The sequence below is a fragment of the Kryptolebias marmoratus genome, linkage group LG15 (assembly GCF_001649575.2).
Source record: "Kryptolebias marmoratus isolate JLee-2015 linkage group LG15, ASM164957v2, whole genome shotgun sequence".
Lineage (NCBI taxonomy): Eukaryota > Metazoa > Chordata > Actinopteri > Cyprinodontiformes > Rivulidae > Kryptolebias > Kryptolebias marmoratus.
Genome location: NC_051444.1, coordinates 19,922,531 through 19,929,351, shown reverse-complemented (window position 1 = coordinate 19,929,351; position 6,821 = coordinate 19,922,531). Strand labels below are relative to the sequence as shown.

The 6,821-nt window shown below is 41.2% G+C and overlaps 1 protein-coding gene across 1 annotated transcript in view; it reads right to left on the bottom strand.

The window, feature by feature from the left end:
• Positions 1-4,428, bottom strand: part of adgrg1 (adhesion G protein-coupled receptor G1) — a 19,001-nt gene extending 14,573 nt beyond the window's left edge. Inside the window, exon 1 of the mRNA XM_017425909.3 lies at positions 4,068-4,428. The gene's annotated coding sequence lies outside the window, so the exon portion shown is untranslated. The remainder of the gene's footprint in view (positions 1-4,067) is intronic.
• Between the last annotated feature and the right edge of the window lie 2,393 nt (positions 4,429-6,821).

Here is a 6,821-nt window from a genome sequence, read left to right as displayed (position 1 = left end):
CCACCCCCACCCCTAGCACCTGATGCTTCGGGCTTTCCAGTAAATCGTCCCCTTCTTTGTTGTCATATAGGGGTATGACTCATTTACTGTCATCATCTTTACATTTTGTAGTAAATCTGACTCGGTGGACGGGCAGCCAAAACACTGATGACACACAATATGGGTACAGATTCTTCACTCAGAGATGTGTAGGCTATCTAAGGGTATATATGGAGGCACTTCACCTTCCATATATTACAGAAGTACTGAACATACCATACTATATCTAACTATCCACTAATTAGAGAATGACAAGATGCTACTTGTGTTGCGTACCACTGTAAGAAACTAAAACCACTCAAAGACACTGTCACACCACGGCTCTTCTAATATGCTGATAATGAGGCTGCAGCTATCAAAACTCCCTTGTATTTTACTACAAAGGTAGCTGTCAAGTTTCATTGTGGTTTCTATCAAACCACAATTAGAGCAGATGTGAAGACTGTCAGTTGACATTATATGTCTTGCAGTCAGCTAATTGAATTTTACCATTATTCACAGACACGGGTACAAAGGAAATGCTGTTCAGCGTGTCAATGTATTCACAAAGTTTATACAAATCCAGAAATGATGGCAGCCACACACTGAGAAGGCTCAATGAAGAGTTTCTTAAATGTGACCTTGTTACCAGATAATCGGTGATATGTGCTGCATAAAAAAAGAGCATTAATGCTCTAACGGCCTCTCCAAACAGGAATAAGTCATTTTGTGCAAGATTGCATCAGACTTCAAAACAAAAGTGACTAAATGTAGAACTGGAGAACTTCAGTCCCTAAACATCTACAGTCTGTCAGAATGTGAAAAGACTCAGGAAATCAGAAAGTTTAAAAATGTGGTTAGTTGTGTGTTTGAAACACACATCTGTTTTTGTTTTTTGTTTTTCTTTTGCTGTTGTTGCAAACAACAAGAGTAAAAGGGAATCATTTGGGTTATGAAGTTCTGTTTTAGAAGTGAAATATTATTGACTGGGTCGACTATATTTGCCTCGTCTTTGTGCCACTTCATAATTGAGGCAGTGGAAGCAAATACTGACGTTATGAACTGACAAAATAGGACGCGCTAAATGGATTTTCCTGCTCGCAGCATCATTAATCCATTGTTACTGAACTCACGAGGGTACCGCATATGAGAGAAACACGACAGATAAAACTAAAAGACAATAAAATCCTGAACAATGGTGAATGGAACAAGTAGTGACAGATTGTTACAAGATTACAAGCATTTTTGCATTCCTTCGGCTCCAGGATTGCCGAACAGTAACTGTGTGTGTGGCAAAACCGTTAACAGATTGTGATATTATCAGCATCCTGGAGGATGTGTGCCACGTCTTGAAGTACCCTTTAGTTCTTATACGCAGTATAGTCTGTATGTACAAACTAGCCACCTTAAACTGAACCCTGCTGTCACTGACAGAAAACGCAAGGACCCTGTCAAAAGTCTTGAACAGGAGCACAGTCCAATACCTGACATACAGTACAAACCTAATTTATGACGTGGCCCTTGAGCCCCCCTAACGGCTTCTGTAGCTGTTCATTATGATAGTCTCAGTATAATACTTCCATGCCCAACAGCACATCAAGCCCCTTTGGATCTGATCCATTTTTGCTTTCCTTCTGTGCACAAAGGAAATGTGTGACAGCCAAGTACTTAGTTGTAGCCACTGTGAGCCTGACACAAAGGCCCAAAACTGTTGTGCTTTCAGTCTGTGGAAACTCAGACCTTTTGAGAAATGTCTGTAATATGACCAACACGACCACAAACCACAGAGCAGAAGTCACATGCTGGCACACATTTTACAGAAAATGCATCATTACTGCCATGTGATTACATCCGACTGAGCAAAGGAATCTATAAGCATATGATCAGCTAACCTGCAGCTTCAGCTTTGGTTTTAAACCATGCAATACAGCAATTCTGTTTTTAACATCTTGCCTTGAAATGACCACATCCTGCTGTTGCAGCAGTCTGACCGCTTTTCTGACTCCTCACCTGAAAGAAACCCTTAAAATTTCCAGAGGACGTGAAACCGGTGTTTGATGTGTGACATGTCTGTCTCAAAACCAGCCGTGGCGCAGTTCAGGTTCAGCCGTCGCCAAAGCCGAACTGACAGATCAGCGGCAGGGGGTGGGTGGGTGTGTGTGTGTGGAGGGGGGGCTCGCAGTGTACAGAATGGAGCTTCAGCAGCTTTTCCGTCTCCGTTTCTTCCACTCCTCCACAAGCAGCAGAGTGGAGCAGAAAAGAATGTGCCGGGAAGAAGTAATCCGAAGAACAAAAGCTGCTTTAGGGATGAAGTGACAGCGAGCGTGAATAAGAGTCAAAGATCACTGGCTGATTGGGGGGGGGGCTGTTGAAAACCCAACACGTACACGTACAGACTCCTCCGACCGTCTGTACAACATGAAAGGTGAGGATGGTGAAGCTTAAAAACCAAAACTCGGTTTACTTGCTTACAGTAAAAGTACGATCACATCTACAGTTTTCTGTCCAACAAGAGTCACACGTTCTTCTCACATTCTCTCCTGACAAAACACATTTGCCTCGTTTATAAAAGGCCAGAGGTACTGCTGCCAGAGAAGACAGCACTGTGCTGCGGTGTCGTCCGCGTCTGCCAACGTGATTTTAAGACAACAACATGTTGGTTTTCTAGTGCCAAAAAACGTAATCAATAGGCGAGTGTCTTCCTGTAGCTGCTGCTGTCTTCACGTGCAAAAAATACGGTACGCTGAGAAAAGTCCTGAAGTGAGACTTCTGAAAGCGTTCTTAATCTCCTTTCACATCTTTTCACAAACTCTTAAAATAAAACCCAGCCCAGCTGTGAAAAAGCAGAAATAACCTTTTGAACAACAAAAACAACAACAAATGTCCAGTGAGACGCTACTAGAGCTAATAGGAGTGATGTGGAATGCTCCCTAAGCTGCATTCTTTGTGATAGCTCTATAGTGATGCGCTGTGCACGCCTGCACATGTGTCTCTGTGCTCCTTTTTTTTATGAATCTCCATGTCTCCTGTGAGGAAATTGAAGGAGCAGGTGGAATGCTGCAGATATCTCTTTTGGGGTTATGAATAAATCAATAAAGCCGCACACACACACACGTGCGCGGACAATAGGCAGACTATTATCAGGCGTCGACCACCCCCAGCGTGTCTCTAGGTGTAGTAGGTCACAAGGTTTTAGTCTGCCATCAAGGGCTTTCTTTTCCTCATTATGATAAATGAAGTCAGCACAAAGCAGAGGGGTATTCTGCAATGAGTCACTTCTGCGTTGCGATGTTTGCATTTCAAGACACAGGGCTTTTCAAAAAGAAAAAGAAAAAAACAAAAAATCTTTGTGTCGACTTTCAGTTTCTGATCTGCGTGTGACAGCCTTCAAACTGTGCCATTGCCCTTGTATTAAACCTTTCGCTTTTCTTTTTTTTTCTTTTTACCCTGTGAGTGAAGTCTTTTGATTCTGCACCTCCACACACTCAGGAAACCACATGCTACAGCTGTGCAGAGATCAGGCTGACACTACTGTAAAGTGCCCGATCCCTGCCTTTGAACCACCCCAAACATCACCTCCAAACACAGGCTGTGTTTGGAGGTGATGTTTGGGGTGGTTGGGGTTGCGGAGGAGGAAAAAAAAGGATGCACAGGGCTTAAAACAAACCTGCCACTGGAGACAAAGGAAGACAAATGTAGGAGCAGAGATAACCATGCTGAATATGCAAGAAAATGTTATTTGCAGGCCTACTGTGCCTTAACATAAACAGGGTTGCAACACCGGATTTTCCACAACAATATACCAATATACAACTTCAAAATGGTGAGAAATATGCATAAGTTAAGGGCTTTCCTGGTCTTAAATCCGACACGTTTTAGCTATAAATTGTACTTATTTAACACTAGAAGCTATTTTACTACGTCAAAATATCTATGACAGAGCTGCTAATGGGTATCAAATCCCCTCCAAAGGGCTATTTATAGCACAATAAAACATTAGCCTAGCTAAGTTACAGTAAGAAGGTTGTTTTCATGGTGCGGAGGCTCACCTGCTGCCTCGTCCTCGGGGTCCTTTTTCCGTCCACCTGGACTTTCTGAAGCTCAGAGCCTGCAGGTACAACTTTCACCCGCAGCGTGGAGCCGAACGAAGCCACGGAAAAAACTAAAACTAAAAGAAAAGATGCCTTCACGCCACACACCGCGGAGAAAACTCAATTTGTTTAAATTCCAGCCTATGATATAAAGGCGAGTCAGGCAGACCAGAGCAAAGAAAAAAGCTTAATTCGCTTGTAGGTTAAATCAATTTCGTGTCTTTGAAATTTTGTCCCCAGAAAAATGAAAAAAAAAAAAGAGTCAAAAGTCTGAGAAACGAGACGCGCGTGCGGAGCGTTCAACTGAAGACGTCGGGAGAACCACCGTCTCAGACGCTTACAAGCGGCGGGGAAGACAAGATGGCGTCAGTAAACATTAACTGCTTCCTGTGTGACTTTCAAAATAAAGCATTCTGAGCCGGCGAACCGTCTGAAATCTTGAACCGAATATTTTCAGTTTATTCGAAAGCGTTTCACATTGCTCGAAAGTGAACACGAGCACTAAACACCAAATAACATCTGTCCAGTGTCTGACGTCATAGGCAAAGTCCATTTCTGCAATAGATTTAAAAAAAAACTTATGTTGTCCAAAGTGCCGAACAAAATTTAAAACATAAAAGCAACGCAGGTGAACTGAAATGAATTTAAAACACAAATTAAAAAAACTTGCACAATAAAATCAATAAAAAATAACATTTAGGAGAAAACCGGGATTTTTTCTTTTTTCACATTTTATTTTCTTGACAATTAGTTTAAGTACGCCAAATCAGTTTTACTTTGAGCTCTTATTTTGAATCAGCGAGCTGTTTCCGGTATTTTTGTCCTGTCTTCTGCTCGTTTGCCAGCTGTCAAAGCGACAAGGTGTCAGACAGACAGACAGACAGATAGACAAAGGTATGAATGGAAATGGGAGCCGAAAGAGGCCGGGAGGATAAGTGAAAGTGGAATCAGTCATTTTACTTTGGAGAACAGCTCACAGTCCAGACAGAAGACAAATATCTAATTTTCTTTCTTTAATGACAGAACAATCACGTGATGTAATTGTTACTGACCTGGAGTGCTTTATTACATTAGGCATTGCTATCACTTCTTCTAATCCCCTGTAACTGGGTTTATATAGATTTAAATTGCTTAATGTAAAGGGCATTTTCTATGTAGCTCTCCTAGGCTAAAGGTCAAATCAAGATGCTGCAAATGAGTCCCAAGTGGTATTTAAGAACTCCTTAGGGCACTCCTTGCCTGAACAGTTTGAGAGACCTGTCAGCCATTCTATGGGTATATTAACAGAGAATTGTACCATCTGAATGCCTTTATAGCGACAGGTTTAGATTGTTTTGCTGATAAATAGTGGAGGAAAGCAGAAACATCTACCACTTCAATGCCACAAGCAGTTGACATTTGAATGGTTTTCTCCTCATTTACCATAGACTGCAGCTTGAGTTCGCAAACACTTTGGATGTTGTCACAAGAAAAGCAAGCACTGCTGGTAATCTTTTCCATTAAACTGGAGAATCAACAGAAAAGGTACCAAACCGAATCGTTGAAAGGGAGTTTTACGCGGACAGCTGCAAAAGAGAACTGAGACAGCTCCATTAGACATTATTGCTTCCTTCCTTTTAGGCAAAAAATCACCAGAAATGGATAAATTTAGTCTCTTGCTCTAACTGCCAAAACTCCTCTAACATTCTGTCCCATAACATTTACTGGGATATTTCTTATAAAGAGATTAAATCAACGTAACAGTGTTTCTAGTTCTTTATTTTATTTAGTTTACGGAAAACTAGACAAATGGAGCTTATGCTGGAAATCTTAGTCCTGACCTTGTAGTTTCTCTGATTGTTTAAAAACAGCCTCCTGGCACCACAGCTAGCTACAACAGGTAAGATGTTGTTTATAACTTTTCCACAGAACCTAACCTCAAAATGGTCAGAGTACCACTTCAATAAAACTTGTCCAAGAAAAAAATGAACAGGCAAACAAACAAAAAAATAAAACATGAACTTCGAGTTGTATTTATACAAATAGCAAAGGAAAATGCATGAGACCAATCCTGCATGTCTCATAGTAGGTTAATAAGCAAGCAGAAGTATTATTCATTTATGCTGTTACTACTACTCAGGACACTTCTCCCACTACACATTTTTCCTACATACTGAACTTTAATGGTTTGTCTCTGTTTTATATTAAAGTAAATAATAATGGGTGAAGGAGAGGGTTAAAAGAAGGAAGTGGTTCTCTCCGACACCTGGCCCCTCTCCTATCTGCTGCTCAACAGTCTGTGTGAGGTTGAGTGTATGCGGAAGTGTGTGGTTCTATGTGTGTGTGAGTCTGTTGAATAAAAAGGGTAATAAAGGGGCTTCTGTTTCTCACGGCAGGTGCACTGAGGGTCTCAAACGCACACTCAGAGCCATGCACGCACATGGAGATTATGAAAAGAGACAAAGTTAGATATAGTGACATAGATTTAGCAGGACAGAGAAGTTTAGAGCAGCAGATCTGTTGACGAGAGACAAAGAACAAAGGTGAAAACAGATAAGATGAATCAGCATGAACGTTAAAAAGTATGGGGCGCCGTTTGTAAAGGAGCTTGTGCTAAAAATTCATGCCTAAATTTTGTCACATTTAGCTTCAAACACTGTTTAAAAATGTAGTGTTGATTTTCTGATGTCACTTTTTACAACATTTAGCTAGTTACATGTAATTGTTACAGCT